At 42.6% G+C, this 20,270-nt stretch overlaps 1 protein-coding gene and 1 long non-coding RNA gene across 13 annotated transcripts in view; one reads left to right on the top strand and one right to left on the bottom strand.

Moving 5' to 3' along the window:
- FGGY (FGGY carbohydrate kinase domain containing) overlaps window positions 1–20,270 on the bottom strand; it is a 424,150-nt gene that overhangs the window by 63,607 nt on the left and 340,273 nt on the right. The gene's annotated exons all lie outside the window — the stretch shown is intronic.
- The window catches only part of LOC112407077 (uncharacterized), a 65,269-nt gene that overhangs the window by 24,879 nt on the left and 20,120 nt on the right, over window positions 1–20,270 (top strand). Inside the window, exon 2 of the long non-coding RNA XR_003004671.1 lies at window positions 20,199–20,246. This is a non-coding gene — a long non-coding RNA (uncharacterized LOC112407077). The remainder of the gene's footprint in view (window positions 1–20,198; window positions 20,247–20,270) is intronic.

Below are 20,270 nucleotides of genomic sequence, written 5' to 3'. Positions count from 1 at the left end.
GGTCTCTGGGCTGCAGTCTGAAAAGAATTCTGAGGAGAATAAGCATCGCTCTGGATTGTGGTGGGGACTCAATGAGGTAACCTAGGGAAAGCATGTGCCTCACAGGAGGCACTGGACTGGACTCCTCAGGGCAGAGGTGTCCTGTATACCTCAGGATCCTTCCTGCTTGCCTGAGAATGGGGCAGAAAACATTTGAGGAAGGAAGGCAGCAATGCATGGTGCACTTATGATGTGCCAGGCACTGTGCTAAGTGCTTTATATGAATTATCTCATTCAGCTTTACAAATAACCCTATAGGTTATGTGCTATCCACACTGAGGCACAGAGAGATTAAGAAACCTGACCAAGGCCACACAGGTGGTTAGTGGAGGGGCTGAGATCTGAATGCTTATGATATGGCTTTAGAGCAGGAAGGGGAGAGGAAAAATGGGCAGACCAGAGGATCCCTGTGTGGACTCTAAGAAAAGGCTACATCAGGAATACCTAGCTCTTGGATCACTGCAGAAGAACAGACACAGGGGAAGGAGGAGGCCATCAGGAATGTGGTCATTCATGGCTCTGCAGGAACACAGGTGGTGGACAGCCAGAACCCACGCATGAGTGTGGCAGATTAGGACAGCTTCTTAGGGTGCTTTGGGCCAAGAGATGCCCAGGCTTCTGGGGGAGCGAGTACCCCAGGACAGGGCTGGTGCCCATACACATTCACTCCTTCCCTCTCTTTATCAGGTAGAGTAAGATGAATACAGAATTCCAGAGCTGGAAGGGACCTTAGCCACTGCCTGGCGCCACTCCACTGTACAGGTTAGAGACCAATGCCGCAACCACAAGTAGAGCGAAGACCAGAAGCCAGGTCCCTACTCTTCAAGCCAGGAATTAGCTCTGGGGTCTCGAACACGAACAGCCACTCTCCCTTCTATGCACAGCCTTGAGATTATGACTGTTTTTCAACCATTTATCCATTCCATAGTTCTCACCCAAGCAATGCTCAGGAAAGACAAGAATGCTGGCCATTGGGCTTTGGATATGTCCAGTCCCCAGGTTAAAATGACTGCTTAGCTCGCTTTCCCAATAAATCCCTGAATGATCTACTAGGCAAGCAGCCTTTTGATAATAATACAGGTCTTCATAAGAGTCTGCCTACAGAGAAATAATGGGCAGAATTTGGAACAGTGATTTATCAAGGTGAACTAACAAAATGCTTTTCGGCTTTATACTTCCGTCTTATGAGCTGCCCCTACAAGACAAAAGCATTCATTTGTTCATTCGTTTATTCACTCAAATTCACATTTTCATCCAATACATACTGAGTTGACCTTTAGGTCTGTGAATCCTTTGTTCCCAAGATCTAGAATTCTGTACACCCTCCTCCCATCTCAGACCCTCAACACACACACACACACACACACACACACACACACACACACACCTTTGTTCAGTTAACACTTCCAAGTCATGAATCAAATGTCACTCCTTTGGAGCGTTTTCTCTGCCTCCTAAAGGCTGGGTGAGGTACATCACCTAAGACAGCACACAGCCAACTCTAGTACAGCTGTCTGTTTTACTGTATTTCTCCCCTGCAAGATTCTAAGAAACTTGAGAACTAGGACTGCCTCCCTGGTCTTTTTGCTTTTCTTCAGATACATTCAGTTCATTCCCATCTCAGGGCCTTTGCACTCCCTGTGCTCTCTGCCATTCCAGTCTCATCTCAAACATCCTTCCTCAGGAGGGCCTTTCCCACCTCTCACACAGCCAGTCCTTCCCACCTCATCTGCCTGGTCTCTCTTTGTTCCCTTACATTGCTTTACTTTCTCTCACAGCATTTTCATTTATTTATTTATTTTTTGGCTACCTGAAATCGTATTATTTATGGTGATTACTTGTTTCTGGAATTACTTGTTACTGGACTCCTCCCAGTGGGAATATAAGCTCTGTGAGGGCAGACAGTGATTTTTCAATAGATAAAGCTGGAGGCACACAGTGAGGAGAAGCAGACAGGTATCAAAGGGTGAAGGGAAGCACAAGCTTCCAAAGGGAAAGCTGGTTAATGGGACAAAGAAAAGTGACCAAAACTGACTCCCAAAGTGCAAGAAAGAACTAATAATGTTAACTCTTTTATCGCACACTAACTGTGGCAGGCTCATACATTACCTTGTTGAAGTTTCCCCTTTGGGAATGCATAAGCATTCTGTAAACATATGTGAAACAGGAATACTTTTAGCCCAGTTCCATGATATTGTCGTGGTGATTAAATACGTTAATTCACGTAAAGTGCTTTGAACAGTGCTTGGCATGTAGAAAGCATCAACACATGCTGCCTAAAATCGTCGTCATTGTCATCATCATCTACAAAGAGATATGACACATAGGTAATACCTGCTTATAAGAATTTTATGTACTGCTATGCACTATATTTACTTTTTAAAATGAATCATAGGACGTCTACAGTGTACCAAGTTAAACACATGTTCCTTATTTTGAATTTAATATGGTGCAAAAAAGTTTTATAAGAGTTACTTATCAGCATTTATATAATCAAAGAATTGTATTATTATTATTATTTTTTTTTGTGGTACGCGGGCCTCTCACTCTTGTGGCCTCTCCCGTTGTGGAGCACAGGCTCCGGACGCGCAGGCTCAGCGGCCATGGCTCACGGGCCTAGCCGCTCCGCGGCGTGTGGTATCTTCCCGGACCGGGTCACAAACCCGTGTCCCCTGCATCGGCAGGCGGACTCTCAACCACTGCGCCACCGGGGAAGCCCTGTATTATGTTTTTAATAACCACATTTGTGATAGTTTCAATCAGGTTTTAAAAAGCCTTAGGATGTAAACATAAAGAACCATGTAAGAACCCAGAAACTAGAAGAAGCGATAATGAAACATTAGTGGAAAGAATAAATAGGCTAAAGGCTGAAATAAAACTTTGTAAGGACTAATACAGAGAACAATGAAGAGAGAAAACAGGAGAACATTTGGAGATGTGAGAGGAAAGTAATTACTACAAGAGAGCAAATCAAAGCACCACATGCAAGAATCATTTCACTGCAATCTCTACAGGAAATGCCTATCAGAAGGATGAAAACAGCAAGAAAACTACTGAAAACAAGAACAAGAGTTAAAGATGTTAAATAAATGCAATGATGTTTTATTAATAGTTTTAAAATATCTGCTAGAACAGAATATTTTACTCCAAGTTTGGCTAGTTCTTTATAAAAAGAACTCTTTTTAGTTACAGCTCTTTTTGGTTTGCTGCCAGATTGGAAACCTGGTGGGTGGAACTAGCAACCTATCTCATCAGGTTACTACTGCCTTCTCTCTTCTTCAACCCCAAGACCCACAAGCCTTTTGTCACTGCATCTCAAGGAGTAGGGGGATTGCTTTTTTAAAAGGTAGTGAGAACATTTTAGCAGCACATTCAATGTTCCCCAGAGCCCCTAGGTGGCGCTATTGCAAAACTAACAGAAGTCTGAATCATCGCAAGAAAAACATTTAGTACAAAACACTAAAAGCAATAACAACTCAAAAGGCAGACACCATTTGTTAAAGGAACTACAAACAATTTAGTATCTCTAAGACATTTATTAATCTCCTTTTAAATTCAGGGGCTCACCCCACGAAGAAGAGACATTTCGTTTTTCGGCCAGAAAAAAAAAAACAAACTTAGGGTTGTTCTCTTTCTAAAACATTTACATTTAAGGGCCCAGTGAAAACGATGCTGAAAGTCTGTGGTATATATTGTTTTATGATCAAAATTGGCTTGATAGCACAAAAGAACTAGCGCTCAGAGTAAAAATGTAAGACAGTGACTGAGGGTTGGCTTGGGGAAAACATACAGTTATGTTAGTTTGACAGTCAACCAAAAGCCATAATATTATTAAATATATTTAAACATGGTTTTCATTTAGATTTGGCATCTTGACTAATGGGGATGTATTAAATAATACCTGGCTGCTAAGAATATATATATTTAGGAATCAGTGCCACATAAAACACACAGGTACAATTCAGTCTCATTGTTATTTAAGGCTTCTCTTCTGTTCTCTTGGCTGTGGGCACAGACATATTAAAAATTAAGTACACACTCAGTGTATGCTCGACCCTTTTAAAAGGCTTTCTCTTTAAACAGAAACATGCAACGGAAAGTGAACTCAACTCTAGTGAAAGGTAATGGATGCAATCCCTTTGGGGACAGCTGTCTGATTTATCAAAAGAAAGAAGAGGGGAGGGTCAAAAGCCAGGAAAAAAAATTCCTGAGTGGTCAGCAAGGAGAGTGCTCAGAGAGGAGTCAAAATCAGTTTCTATACCCCTGGATTCCTTCTTTGCCAGACTTGAGAGGTCGAATGAATGGTACCTTTTATCATGAGGCCATGGGGGTATCGGAGTGGGAAGAGAGTATCTTAAGATATGGGGTTGTATTAGTGGCCAAATAAACACAGGCAAATGTTGAGTGATTCCCAATGCATTAAAGAAACACTTTTTCTTTTTTTTAAACAAGGGGGGACATCTGTAGGTTTCTGGGCATTATGCTAGGCGTTGTTCAAGGGTGGGAGTTGCGGGAACAGGGATGCTTAAGGCAAGCTGGGGAGACAGCAAATGTTAATGATGCAAAGAGTCAAGGGCCATAATAGAGTTCTACTCTGTTCTGGATGAAAAAGTAACGTATCTGACATACAGATGCTGCATAATAGATGAGCATCGTCTCCTTTCCAATGTCATGAGGTTCCCTAAAATCCTCAGCCTAGAACAAGACATCTCAGTGGCCAAAATGTCAGATAACATCACATCCCATCTCTGAACAACCCAGTGGACGGGGTCACTGTATTATTATTTTTTAATTTGAGAAACAAAAATATAGTATCCAGAAAATAATATCTCACCACTCAGAAGGAGAAAAAAAGCAAGCTTTTTTTTTTTTTTTAAATTTGGATACAGGTATTATTCTGTCCACTCACAGATAATAGAAATGAGGCTTTGAGAGCTTAATCGTATTATCCAACAACCTAGATTTAGTAAGTTACAGAGGTTAGACTGGAACTCAAGCCTATTCTTCTTGAAAATCCACTTTTGAAACCACTAACCCCACTGCCCCACTGCTCTTCTGCGGCTGACTGAAGACTTGCGGTGGAAGCAATGAAGGAAATTGGGGGTGAGGGTGGGGGCATGCAGCATGCAATCTCATTTCTATCCCTTGTCACCTACTTAGAAAAGACTGGGAGAAGGGGGTTTCAGTTCTTTTCCGACATCGCTTTTCACTGCTGCTGTCATCCCCAACGGGGATATTGGGCTGGCCAAAAAGTTCGTTCGGGCTTTTCCATCTGAATGAACTTTTTGGCCAACCCAATGTTTCCCCACTGGAGAGAAGTCACTAAAATATTAAGCGTGCCAAAGTCTTCACGGTGATGATGGGTACAAATGGGGACCACAGAGAACAGGCTGTGTCGCATCAAGGAAACAACCAGGGAGGGAGGAAATTCTGACACGTGCGCCTATGGATATGACCCTTGAGGACATTATGCTAAGTGAAATAAGCCAGTCACAAAAAAGACAAACACTGGGCTTCCCTGGTGGCACAGTGGTTGAGAGTCCGCCTGCCGATGCAGGGGACATGGGTTTGTGCCCCGGTCCGGGAGGATCCCACATGCCGCGGAGCGGCTATGCCCATGAGCCATGGTCACTGAACCTGCGCGTCCGGAGCCTGTTGCTCCGCAACGGGAGAGGCCACAACGGTGAGAGGCCTGCGTACCGCAAAGAAAAAAAAAAAAAAGATAAACACTATATGATGGCACTTATATCAGGTACCAAGAGTAGTCAAATTCATAGAGACAGAAAGCAGAATGGTGGTTGTCAGAATCTGGAGGGGAGGGAGGTGGGGAATTGTTGTTTCATGGGTACAGAGTTTCAGTTTTGCAAGATGAAAAGGGTTCTGGATACTGGTTGCACAGTAATGTGAATAATACTTAACACTACTAAACTGGGCACGCAAAAATGGTAAATTTTATGTCATGTACTTTACCATTAAAACAGACAAGCAAGCAAACAGACAAAAGAATACCACCAGGAATGCCTTCTCCAGTGATCATTTACAATGTTTTCTTGATGGGCACGGTATGAAGCATGACTTTCCACATTTTTAGATTTGTGGAAGTAAAAGTCCTTTTGTGGTACATCCCTGCTACTTTTCTGGAAAGCAGGAAACAGGTCTTTTAAAAAAAAAAAAGTAACGTTTTATATCTGCATGTTTTATATGAATCCTCATCCTGGTTTGATCAGCTCAGAGCTCTGACCAAAGAACTTCCCCTCCCTGAGTCCCAACTTCCACATCGGTAAAAGGCAGGATTGGGTGAGATGATCTCTGAGGGCCCTTTCAATTCTCAGAATCCAACTCCTGTTTTTCCAAATGCTAACACTGTCTATGCTGTTAGGTATACTTTATTTATTATTGACATTCATCAGAACATTTTTGCAAAGCCACTAGTCACTTCTGAAATACCTACTCACTGCATTTTTCCTGAGGGATGAGTGGCGAGGGGTAGGATGCTGGGTGAGGCAGGCAGATAGGAAGCAGTAGAGTTAAAGGTGTCCTGGAAGGAGCACTGGACTGAGAGTCTGAGGCTATGAGGGTTAGTCCTGCGCTCTGCCACTTGCTGGCCAGATGAATCAGAAAGGAAGGAAGCGTTTACTGCGGCCTTCTATGCATGAGACACTTTCACACATGTTATCTTATTATTTCACAAATTTTAGTTAGTCACATACCATCTTCATAATTGTTTCCATATCCAAGTACCATCTGTAGTATTATACATGTAATATTTTTTCTAAATTCCAAATAAATTCCTTGCTCTTTTTTCAAACTGCCTTGTTCTAAGCAGAAATGTCTATGAAAACATAGGTACGGTGTTGGTCACCGTTTTTCTAATATACATTAAAATAAATATATAACTATTAGAAAGAGTGTCCACATGCCAGCTAAAGTCATCCCGAGTGCCACCGGTGGCATATGTGTGCATTTAGGGAGATGCCACATTATTCTACTTTGTATCCATTTACGGCTGCTGGACACCTGAGTCTGTGGAGTTTAGTAACTCATCCAAGTTCAAACCAGCAGACCCAAAGCAATGTGATGCTTCATAGTCCTCTCATCTTTAGAATGAGTATGTTCAATAAAATACATACAGACTATTTCCAAGATTTTTAAATTTCATGGACACTAATATTTCCAAAATTACTTTGGAGAATGGCATATGGTTAGCAAGTTTTTATTTTGCCAAGTAAGAACTCAAAATAAAAAAGGTTTTCTCATACAAGGTAATTAAAATTAAAAAAAAAAAAAAAAAAAAAAGCATAGGACTTTCTACACCAAACATTTGGGACCAGGGTACTTCTCAGGACAACATAAATCATTTAGGAAGAAAACATTTATGATGCTCTGCTTACTTTTCTACATTTCTCATTCTGGTCAAAACTCTGTCATGGACTAGCCACTGGCTGGGCTCATCACTGGCGGATGATGCAATGGGAGGCGGCTCTGGAATCCTGTAGTTCTGAGTTCAATCCTCGTTTTCTACAAATTACACATGCAGCTTTGTGCTACTTTAAGCTGAGCCTTAATTTTTCATCCGTAAACTGAGGCCACTCATTGTTGTGAAGATTAAATGCAGTAAGTGTATAAAATGCCTAGAACAGCCCCTAACCTGTAGTAGGAGCTCGTTAAGCAGCACTGAACGACTTTCCTTTTACCACTCATTGTGTCTGACCCGCAGGGCTGCTGGGAGGATGCACTGTGACAACACGTGGCAAAGTGCACTGACAATGTGTTACAGAGCTCTAATTGTTCTTTGAATCTCAGGTTGGAAGTTCCTTCCTCCCGGGAACTTTTCCTGACCCACTCAGTTGGATAAGAAGCCCCTCCCTTGGTACCATGCCACCCTGGGATCTCCATCTGTTCACTGTCACACTGCATTGCTACCGCTAGGCAATTTCTCCCTCACCTCAATAGGCACGCAAGAGAGGGTAAGAGTGGGAAATACATGGATCTTGCTGTTGCTTCTCCACCATCTAGCATGTAGTCACTGCCAAATATAGCACTGGTGCTCTTTTAATTTGTTAAATAGACACATGAATTGATGGGAAGATTGGTGGAGGTTTTCAAACCTGTTATGTTGTACTACTTGTACACTTGATGGTCTTGACCCTCGGCTTATAGCAGCATTTCCCAATGTTTGGTCCTTTAGCAAAGTAAGATGCTCCATGAAAGACTAATTCTTTGGTCAAGTAAATTTATGAAAGTCTATATTCTAAATGCCTCCTCAACCCGGGAGATTCACAACGCAAGTTTATATCTTAAAGGCTTATGCAAAGTCTCGCTATAAAGATACCTAGTTAACTTGAGCATAGCATTTTCCAAATGAATTCTTTCCAGGAATACCTTCTAATGTATGAAAGAACACCCTTTGGAAAATCCTGGCCTATAGAGAACTTGGGCTCTGAGTAAATTTTTCTCACGGTTTCTGTCAATTCTTTGTCCTGGTTGTCCTTCCCCCAGTTAAACTGCACAGCCGGAAGCAGGAGAGACATGCATATTGGGCTGGACAAAAAGGCAACACAGACAATAGAACCTTTGAGAAAACTAAACATAGGAATGGGCTACCAGGCCAGGAACTGACCAAAAGTATTTCGACAATGAGTGGAATGCCCTCATTTGTATCACACCTCAGAGACTTCATAGTTCTACGCACGTACATCATTGCAACTGCTCTTCTTTCTCTTCCCCCTTCCTCTTTTTCTCCTCCAGCATCAGCATCACCATGGTTAAATACGATGGCACACTGTCTATGCCAGGCATTGCTGTAAGTGTACTTCTTGCAGTAACTGATGAAATGATATTACTTACTATTATATAGATCTTGAAATTGAGTCTCAGAAAGCTACTATTACTACTAGTAATAATAATAATGACAAAATTAATGATAGCCACCTCTCACTTTTGGTGAGCTTATTGTTCAACGCAAAAGAGCTCAGAAAGGCAGATTTGGGGCTCAAATGTTAAGTCTTCTGATGCCAAGTCCAGAGTTTGCTCCACCCATGAAAGATGGGTCTCTCCAACAAGATCATAGCATGCTCCCAGCTGTGGCAGGGGAGAGAGGGTTACGGCACCAGCTCGGCATTCAGATGGTGTGGTTTTTAAAGTGACTCAACATCTGTCATTAATTAGAGTTCCTGTTCCCATGGTGATGGTTTATTATTGCTAGGCTGATAAGATGGCCAATTCAAGAATACTATCTTCCTTCTTTTCCCTCTCACTCTCCAGCATAGATTTCTCTCTTTTTTTCCTCCTTTCACCTAACATCATCGATCTTTTGCAACAAGGTAGGAGGTGGTGTTCCTCAAACAGGGACACCCTGTTGGATCCCTGGTGATAACCTTTGGAATTTTTTCCGTTTTGCTTAATGCAAAGGCTCTGTCAGACCAACATGGATTCATCTCTGACATTTATTAGCTCTCTTACCATAAACAAGTTAATTACCTTCCTTGGGCCTTATTTTTTCATCTGGAATAAGGGGTAAGAAGGCCTAAACAGCAAAAGGTTCTTCTGAGAATCTGATGTACCAAATAGGAAGATGCTAGCACAGAGCTTGGAACGTGGTAGATACTCAAGAAATGGTAGCAGTTGTGATAACTAAAATAATAGCAATAATAATTATTTACAAAGAGATGAGATGAGACAGATTTTGGGTTGGCAGTTGAGGTCGTCTTACTTTCATTCATTCATCAATCATTCAAATTTGTCCTTCCACTGAAACTGTTCTTTGTTCTTTATAGCCCTTAACCCAAGATACACTATATACTTATTTGTATTTAACTGTCTCTTACACTCGACTGTAAATGTGATGAAAATTAGTACAATGGTTATTTCACACATCACTGTACCTGGGGCTGTATTTGTTGAATGATGTACAAATATTTACCAACAGTCAAGGTCAGTCTTTGTGTTAGGCGCTGGAGATATGGAAATAACTAAAGCAAGATTTTTACCCTTGAGGCATTCACATAAGGAATCTGTGAAAATTGACAAAAAATAAAGGAAATGGGGCATTCATCCCTGACTCCAAAAGGTTTTTGGATTTTTTTTTGAAATAAATCCAATGACATAAATGGAATTAAATCTTTAGTAATCTCCTAGCACAAAGCACCGATAGGGGGGTGGTATGGCTATCTCAAAGCTCTCAATGCCAAGAGGGATTCAAACCGGTGGTGTTAAGCCCCCAGAGTAATCGGAAATTCCCTTTGAAACAGACAGTTAAAAAAGAAAGAGAAAGAGAAAGAAAGGGAAGGCCTTTCAGGGGGCTAGCTCACTGACCTCCCCCCCAGGACGGTCTGACCCCCTCTGCTGGTGAAGAAAGAGGTCAGATCCTCAGATGGAAAATCAATCTCCAAGAGTGGCTGGATACAATTCCACGACACGCGGTCTATTCCCAGCCAAGGAGGATGGGGCCCAGAGGCTTTAGCTTCCCCAACCCACTGTACCCGATCAGGCCAAGCCGACAAGTCCTCCAGGAGCACACGGCATCCGACAGACGAGCAGGCGCAGGGGTCCCGCCAGGAGCCCTTGAACCCGCCTTCCTCAGTGGCTTGGATCTTCCACTTTGAAGCTATTTTGTTATTGTACAATACTCTTAAGTATTCGTGCTCATTACCTTAACATATTCTGGATTACTGCCTCTGAAGCGATCGAGTCCAGTGCTTCTTATGTTCAGTTGAGACCCTCTAAGGGGTCACACCTTGCCATGGGGAAAGGGAGGGCGTGACACGGTGAGCAGGAGACACGGCTCAGCTTCTAACTGTTTTGTACAGTGTGCTCCCAAATGATCCACTACTTTAAACTGTTTGAAAACCAGAACCTAATTCTTTCAGTGTAAAGATGAGGAATCTGAGGCCCAAAGAGGTAGACCTCGTGTCTCAGGTTATATATTGGGTTGTTCAGTAACGGAACCGACACTGAGGATGGGGGAGCTCATCTTTGAAAAAGAGAGAGTAACTGAGAGGCACAGGGACCGTCTGGAGTGAGTGCCAGTGTGAACAGGGAAAGCTGTTTTCAGAGACAGAGCTAAGAACTAGGTGGTCCTGGGTCCGATTTTACCTGCTGAGGGCTTTCCGTCCACATCCATCACAGCAGCACCCTTGCTTTAGTGGCTGGCTCCCTGGGTAACCAGTCTGCTCGGCCAGCTCCAGGGAGATGACAAATTCTCTGTCAATTTCACCTCCACTTCGGTACAACACACGTTTACACAGCACCTGCTACTGATTAAGGGTGAGGAATTCTGGGATCCTTCCCTGGAAGCTCACACCCAAGTAGGGTAAGCAGACATGGAAACATCTAAGGGCAGTGCTAGAGATAAGCACAGGTGGAGGTGGGGGAAGTGTAGAGGGAGGCCTGACCATGAGGAAGTGTCCCAAGGCAACTTTACAGATGGGTTCCAATATTCTCCCAGTGAGCAGACTACAGGGTCAGAACATTAACCAAGCGTATCTTACTAGGATGTGACCTTGGGAAAGTACTGAACCTCTCTGTGATTTGGCCTCCTTATCTGCAAACATCTCCTTATCTGCAAAGCACAAGGAATATCAGGACCTCATGGATTGTTGTGAGGACTAAGTGAGTTAATCCGCAACGTCACCTACGCGATGACTGGCGAAACTACATAAATACCCTCTGCTATCCTTTTAGGAGCCCCTTGAAGAGAGGGGTCACAGCTCCCCACCTCATCACAATATGTTGGACTCACTAAAGCCTGCTGCTTCCCAGTCATCTAAGCATTTCCTCGAATCTCCACTTTAGGATTGTCTATAAATTTCTCCTCTGTAAACGTCTGTCTATAGTAGCTAGCCAGCTTACTAAGATGAAGACAACTGCTATAATCCAATTATCTAAACCAGTCTGGTTTGTCAGGATCCCTCCTCATCAGAGATGCTGACAGGTGAAATTGACATGGCCAACGTGGTAGGAATTTCAGTCTGATCAACTGCAACACACAGGCTCCTTCGGCCAAGGTGTCAGCTGAGGATGGAGAGAGGGGCGAGGGGGTAGATTTTGAGGTGGGGTGAGGTGGGTTGCTTGCTTCCCATATCTCAGTGGCCTTGTCTCAGAAGGTGCCTTCTTCATCCTGAAATTTTCAAACCTGATATGTTACACTCTATACACAAATGCACTCTAGTGAAATAGGATAACTTTCTAGGGACATTTAAAGAGTGTCCCCTTATATTTCAGGGAGGCTTCAAAACTGTTGGAGATAAATAATAAATCTTCATCGTTACTCCCAGGCTGAATTAACTTACAGGCTTTTTTCTTAAGCAGGAAGCAGTATTACTATCTAAGAAGCACTTAATGTTGTTGACTTTAAGTAAATGAGACTATTAGCCTGAAACATTTTTTATAAAAAATGATAGAGTCAGGGGATGTTGGGCAAAGGATGCTCCCAAGACTCCTGATCAAACTCCTAATGATTTGTTTATAGTTGACAACCCCCACTCCCTATCAACTGTGGTCCTTATACATCGAGCTTTCTCTTCTGCTACTCCCGAACTGGGATGCTTTCCTAGGAGTTGAGTTGATGTCTTTCTGTCTGTGTTATTCCTTTGCTTTCACTAGCCCTCTATCTGAAAAGCCCACTTCCTGCTGCTTCTCTGCTCATCCTAAATTAACATTTCCACTTCAAGCCCTACTTCTTATACAAAGCCACACTTCTCTTTCCTGCTTGTAGCTGTTACCAGGGAGCAGATTATGTAATGGCACTCTCTGGTTTCAGGTTACTTCATTTTTATTTTTCTAGCCTGTCAGCTCCTTGAAGGTGGGGAACCTGGCCTTGCTTTTCCTCTTTTTCTTTTTTAAAACTGTAAAACATTTGGCCCTCTATTACACTATCCACGACTTTGAGGTCACCCATAGAAACAGCGTGTGCTTGGAGACACAAAAACCTGTATTCAAATTCCAGCTTGAATATTAACAGCCAGTGTGACCTTGGGTAAGTTCTTTTAATTTCTGAGTCTGTTTTCTCATTTGTAAAACTGAAAAAAAGAGACTTTGCACATAAACCTATTGTGAGAGTTAGGTGAGAAAGGCTAAATATTGATTCTGCAAGGAAACATCTACAAGAAGGCCAGAGCAATATGAGTTATGCATGTAGCTTTCTTATAATTTGCTTTGAGATAGGAAGAAAGCTTGGAAAACCCTGAGTAAAAGATATGTCTCAATAAACATAAGCTCTGAGACATACAGACTTAAACTCCTAATGCCATTACTTAATAGCTATGTGACTTTGGGCAAATCGCTTGCCCTCTCTGAGTCTCTATTTCCTCATTTGGGTGATGAGAATAATCACATATGTAATAGAGTGATTCACTTAGAAAGGTCCAGAGTTCTGGTTCAAGAAAGAGGAGTTTCTATTCCTTTTGACTAGACACTACCTGGAACTGTGCCTGGCTCAGACTTGTAATCAAGTTGTGTCTCCTGAGACAGGTGCTAAGCTACCTGTGGCCACTGGCCTCAATGCCTGACTCAGAGTGGGCTTATTCAGAGCTGGGTATTCACTAAAGTTGCTAACGTCAATTTCTTGTCTTTTGGGTGTCACTTAGTCAAAGTGAACTGCTCTCCATGATAACTGGCCACCCTTTCTCCTGTTGGCCTAGCTCATTCCGACAGGGAGAGAGGAGGGGAAGTGGATTTGCCATAAGGACTGACTTCTCTTAATGCTTAAAAGTGACTGTATCAAGCAGAGTTCAGTTGGGAGAAGTGAAACCACTCTAGGTCATTCAACAAAAAGAATTGAGCACAAGAAATCGGTTTCATTGATGGCACAAGAAACCAAGAAGCCAAACGGATGATATTGAAGGAACTCAGAGATCGGGGACGGCAAAAAGCTGCTACTCCTCTTAGGGATCAAGAGATGATGGGAGGTAGTGGTGTGGCCAGAGCCAGGGGCTGGCCATGTCAGGCTGGAGCTGAAAACCAAAGAAGGGCTGAGTGGTCAGCCCTGGGACCTGAAGGGAAAGGCTGGGAGCTGGAATCACACAGGAGATGCAGTTGCTGCTGCAGTGAAAGAGAGAAATGACCTGACTTCTCCCCGCTTGCTTCCTGCACGTCCATCTTCCATCAGCATCTCCCATTGGCCAAATCTACTCAGTGGCCAGTTTCCAGAGAGCCTGAGAAATGTAATACACAGCAGGGCAGGTGTGAATAAGCTATCTGAGAGCAAACAGGCAAATGAGTGGCCCAGCCATCTCAATAATATACATAAAGCGCTAGAACAACGTGTGATTTACAGTCAGCTAATAATGATAGGTCTCATAAATATTACTCTAATTTTGTATAACTCACTGAAAGTTTATTCACACCAGTAACTGTGCTCAATACTCTCTACATATTATCTCACTGAATCTTCACAACAAGCTTATGAGGCAGGCACTCTTAACAGTCTCATTTTTACAGTGAGAAAACCAGCTTAGAGAGGTAAAGGGACTGACCTAACGTACCGCTTGAGCATCTGAACTCAGGACTAGAGCCCATATTTATGTGACATCTGAGTCTGTGCTCTTAACTATGGTCCTATTTATTGCTTATAATATGAATCATACTTCTAACAGTGAAAGGGAGGGTACTAGATAAGCTGAACATGAAACTTCTCATAATTACTGGGAGGATATTTTGAAGACCTACATTTCCAGGACTGAAAGCCTAGAACACTCTGGGAACAGTAAATTTGCCCTTAAAAAAAGTAGAGATTAAGAAAAAAAATACATCACTTAATGCAGTTTATAAAAGTCCATGGCTTTCCCTCTTGAAGGCAACGGTGTATTTTTGCTAACATGATGCCAAGTTCGGTGGCCTCTGAAGGCTTGCTGTTTACTGACATTTGATAGGCTTCGACATCTGTTGCCCTTCTCGACTGATGGGTGCTTCATTTTAGCACTTCCCTGATGCCAGGCTGGTAAAAAGCTTTAGTACTGAGGTCCTCTAAGACACTCCTAGGTCAGTGACGCAGCTTTGTTTGTGAAGCTGCCTGAGGGAAGGAATATTCAGGGAAGAGTGGTAAGGCACATGCCATCCATCCACCATGCTGGGTATTCTCAGTTCTACCCCTGGGGCAGGTGACAGCTCCAGAAAGTTATAAGCCCGGGCAATTCTTGACCTCAAGTCAAGTTTCAATGTCCTGCTCCGGACCTTTAGCAAGGTAGTACAGGATGAATTCTTCTGCTTCTTCTGTAAAGTTCCATGGAATGACTTGTTTGTTTGTTTTTAAAGGAATGGAAATTTTAGAATTTGGTACCTGGGAAAATGTCTCTTTTGGAAAACTGGTATACATCCTTGACTCTGTGGACACTATATGACTTGACATATTTCCAGTTTTGTGTTGGCTGCTGGGAAGCTCAAAGTAATCCCCTTATTTATGGGTCAGAGACCCATAGGCCAAATCTGTCCCACACATCTGCTTGGTCTGACACTCACCAACGCAGGGTTAAAACAATTTGAATTTCAAGGTCCTTAGGCAGAGTATACATCCTCCAATCTGGTACAGAATGAAATCATCTTGTTCTCTGCTTGTTTACATGGCCTACCTGGTATGGCCTGCAGGCATATATATATTTGAGGACCCCCTAGCCTAAGTAGTTGGTATATTATCTTCCTACATAGCTTCTAACTTGTGAGTTTTATTTTGCTTAGTTTTATTCTGCTTAGTCATTTATTATAAGCTTCCTCAAATCCATTATGGAAGAGGAATATGAATGATAAAAAAATAAACAAATTGTTTTCTTCCCTAAGCAAAACTGCCAAGTTCAGTGCAGGCAGCTGCATCCCCACTGCAGCCAAGGGCTGATCATTCCTGGTGAGTCACTCTGGCCTGCCCCACCTGCCCCACCTGTTAGAGGGTTACCACTGTCGTAGGCTCAACCCTATCATTCCTTTAAACAGGAGAAAGGATTTCTTCCTCATTAGCAACTGAGGGGCCTGGACATAATCAAGTGACCTCTGCCCTATTTCTAGCATATAATATGTAAAGCCAGCTCTAGGTGCCCTCTGAGACACTGGGCAGCAGGGGATATGCAGAGAGTGGGTCTAGAGCCAGACCAGCTAAACTGCAGCCCTCCTCCCCCCACTAGCCATCCATGTGACCTCAGGTCAGCTTATCAGTTTTTTTTTTAGCTTATCAGTCTTGATGCCTCAAATTCCTGCTTTATGAAGTGGGACAATGCTACCACCTACTTTACTGGTTTTGGGGTAAGGATCAAATTAATACAGGAAATATTAATAATAGTACTTTTCTGCATGCCAGGCATTGTGCTAACTGTGCTTTCATGCATAGAATATTTGCAGTAACTCAGTGGGGTCGGTTAATACTGAACTGAGGATCAGAGAAACTAAGCACCTTGCCCAGCCAGGCTGGCTCACATAGCTAGCAAGCCAAGGAGATGCCATCACCTTGAGTGTAGCAAGGTGACTTAGTGGGCTACTTTCTTTGGCCTCATTTGATTTCCTCTTATCCCGTCCACAACAGGTTCAGCTCATTTACCCTCTTCCACCCCCAAGACTTGGCAGGCAGTTGCCATAACACGACTGAGCTCCCGCAGTTATTCCTAATATTTATTGTGTCGAGTTGAAATGGAGAGAGATTTGTGCAGGACTGAGGCACATGCTCCTTCCTCTGCTTTCAGGGAAGGTATTCTACTGCAAAGATTAAGGGCCAGCCTGGTTCACGCGCCTCTCCACAGAGTTCCAGCTCTATCACCAACTAATCCTATATGGCCCGGTTCAAATGCTGCCTTCTCAGAAGCACCTTTCTATTTCTAGCCCTAAGGCAATGGAAGACACTCCTTCCTTGGTGCTCTATTATCCACTGTATAGCAACTGTAGTTAAACAAATAAGAGCCAACATTAAATAGACAGTATTCTACTCTACATGTACTAACGTGTTGACCTCTTACAACACGAGTTGTGAGATAATATACCTATGATGCAGATATTACTGTTATGTTTTACTAATGAGAGCTCTGAGGCACAGAGAAATTAAGTAACTCACTTAAGGTAAGTGGCAGAGCCATGATTTGAGCCCAAGCCAAGGCGCTGTGTCTTTGTCATTACATTTAGTGTTGACTTTTTCATAACTGTATCTGTCTGTGTCTACCTCCTCCCCACCAGACTGGAACTCCATGGGCCCCAAGATGTGTTTAAATCTTCTTTGTCCTGCTACCATCTAGGACTGTCCCTGTCACGTGGCAGCCTCTTGCTCATGAGCCTTGGCTCAATATATTAAATAGGGAGCCTCATCACCTAGTTGAATCAAGGCCAAGACACATGCCTTTTCCAGATGTAGCCCGCTGTCATCTGTCAGCCTAGCTATCACAGCCCACCCTATCTCCAGCTGCAGAGGAGAGCAGAAAATGCATCCTGACATCACAGGAAGGACCCAAGTAAAAGGTGCATTGATGGGGGAAAAAACAAGCCAGCAGAGTGATTAATTTGGCCTCCCCTTCGATATTATGTTTACACAAGTTGATTATATAGCACTTAATTACTAATTTGCCCTGCTTAAACCAAGAGTGTTTTTAAGTTTTTAATGAGATAAGGGAAGAAGATGCCTTTACTTAGTAAGGAGCAGCTATTTTATTTCCTTCTCTTGTTTTGCCCAGCCAATTAATAACATTTCTAAGGAAATGTATCCCTGTCATGAATTCTTTCTCCCCATCTTCTTCCTGACCTCCCAGATTTAAAAAGAGATAGAAACAGACAAGAGCCACTTAGAAACAAACTGACTTCACCTTCTGATCTGGCTGGCTAGGCTGGGAAAGGCCTTGTAAAGCAAAGTAACATGGGACCCATAAATGGTGCTGTCTGACTTTTTGGGAGTTGGGGTGTGTCTATTCCCAGAAACCATGACTTGGTTGTTGTTACCAAAAGCAGAGAACACAGCCATAGGTCTCCAAAAAAGGCAATCCCCCTAGAACCCTGCACTGTTTCCTGGGTATTAATGTCAGATAATTTTAAGCATGGCCCTAGGGCAGCCTATACAAAAAGTACAGGTTTTGGAGTCAGCTCTGGATTTGATCCCCATCTCTGCTACTTGTTAGATGATGGATCTGTTATTTAAACTTTCTGAGCCTCAGTTTCCTATCTGTAACGGTGAGGTGAATAACCTACCTTGCAAGAATCAAATGGCATCTCAAGTACCTTAGCACAGTGCCCAGCTCAGAAGAGGCACAGTTTTCTTGTCTTTGGCAGAAGGGAAGGCAGAAAAAGGAAAGCAGGGATAAGTGGGTCCCTTTTGAGCACCCTAGCCTGTCATCTGCAGAGCTGACAGATCTGATGAGTGTTACTCAAAGGGCCCGTCCATAATGACATAAGGAGTTTCCTCCAGAAAGTAAACAAACACCCTGATTCTCTCACTGAGAACATCTTGCTAGGAACAAAATGTTGTAATTGATTTACATTCTGATGCAAGTCCCTTATCTCATTGCCAATCTGTAACAAACCATTCACAGCTTGGCCTCTGGTTACAGACAGACCTGCACAGCCCAGTCTGGATGACTACGGAGGACAGCTGCATTTGCTCCTAAAGACACCCTCCCACCCTTCTCTGGGCTGTGCCAGGCTCACTTGTACGGACTATATCAATGAGCTCTCTTGCCCTATGACTTTGACTCCAGCCAATGGGGAACCCGACAGTAAGTCAGAGAGCAGGAGGAAGATGGGGTCAATAACCCAGCTCTTCACTTCCAGGGTCACTGGCAAGCCAGCTGAATCAGTCGCCTCCACACAGCCCTCTGTTCTGGGGTTCAGGGGTTCCAGTAACTGTGCTCTCCCTTCACCTCTTAAGGTCCAGCTGTTACAAACCCCAGTATACTATATCCTCCCTTGTGATTTCTCCAGGGCCGGTCCCCAGTCTGTAAATAGTCCCTCTACTAAACTCTCTAAAACTATCCTAATTTGAAGGTAACTTCTGTGGGGACCTTGACTAACACAGGGACATTTTAATGTACATTCAAATTCTAGGTGTCTACAAAAACAGACTCACAGACACAGAGAACAGATTTGTGGTTGCCAAGGGGGAGGGGGAGTGGGGGAGGGATGGATTGGGAGTTTGGGATTAGCAGATGCAAACTAGTATAGCATGGATAAACAACAAGGTCCTACTGTATAGCACAGGGAACTGTACTCAGTATCCTGTGATAAACCATAACGGAATATGAAAAGGAATATATATACGTATATGTAACTGATTCACTTTGCTGCACAGCAGAAATTAACACAACATTGTAAATCAACTATACCTCCATAAAATAAATTCAAAAAGTTCTAGTTGTCTATTACTGGTACTAGTTTTTTAAAATAATGGCCATCACACTCAGTCCTAGAGGAGTCCACTTCCATGTGTGACCAAGCTGAAAAGTCCTCAGCTTTGAAATCCTAGGCTAGGCCTTGGATTCTGGCTCCATCCCTTTCTAGCCATGGGCTCTGGTAAGTCACTTAAACCCTCCTACCCTGTTTCTTCGTTTGTAAAATTATGGTGATAATAGTATAGGAAATTTCCTTATGTATAACTTTTAACATGGTACTAAATTTTTAAATGTTCAAATTTCTTTGATATGCATGTAATGAGAGATATGCCATCCAAGTTTCTACACATGTGGTACTTTATGGTTCATTGCAGCGTATCAAATACCTCCAATAAGCAACTGTAATAATGGTACTTCTTCTTTTGCATACTTCTTGATCATTTGCCTCAATGATGGAAACAAAAGTCTTTCATATACTTCAGTAAGACCTCTAAACATTCCATGACTCTGAATCAAACTTTGTTCAGTGGTATGTGGTATGTATGTGTATATGACTGTGTGTGTGTGTAATCATTTTTCAGAACTTTTTCCCAATTACAGACAATTCCTGATTTAACTAAAGGTCTTGTCTTCCCTCATCTCTTATTTGGTTCCATACCCCAATTTACTGTGTTGAATATTAAAGTTATACAGCATGGATAATCTATTCATGACATCCTAGAGTAAAGGGAGAAAAAAAAAAGTCCTACCTATTCATTTCTGATTTATTCCAACAAAGACATTTATTATAAAAAGGAAAAGTATAAATGATCATTAGAATGAGGAATTAAGTACTTACAGACATTCATTTCCACTAAACAATCTAACGTATTTTTTCAGATTTGCACCAGTATAAAATGTTGTCTTGAACAAAATGAAGTCAAAGAGGTAGGTAAACTCAGGGCTTCCCTG

The sequence above is a fragment of the Neophocaena asiaeorientalis genome, unplaced genomic scaffold (genome assembly GCF_003031525.2).
Source record: "Neophocaena asiaeorientalis asiaeorientalis breed wild unplaced genomic scaffold, Neophocaena_asiaeorientalis_V1.1 scaffold205, whole genome shotgun sequence".
NCBI lineage: Eukaryota > Metazoa > Chordata > Mammalia > Artiodactyla > Phocoenidae > Neophocaena > Neophocaena asiaeorientalis.
This window is presented reverse-complemented; position numbering and strand designations above follow the sequence as displayed.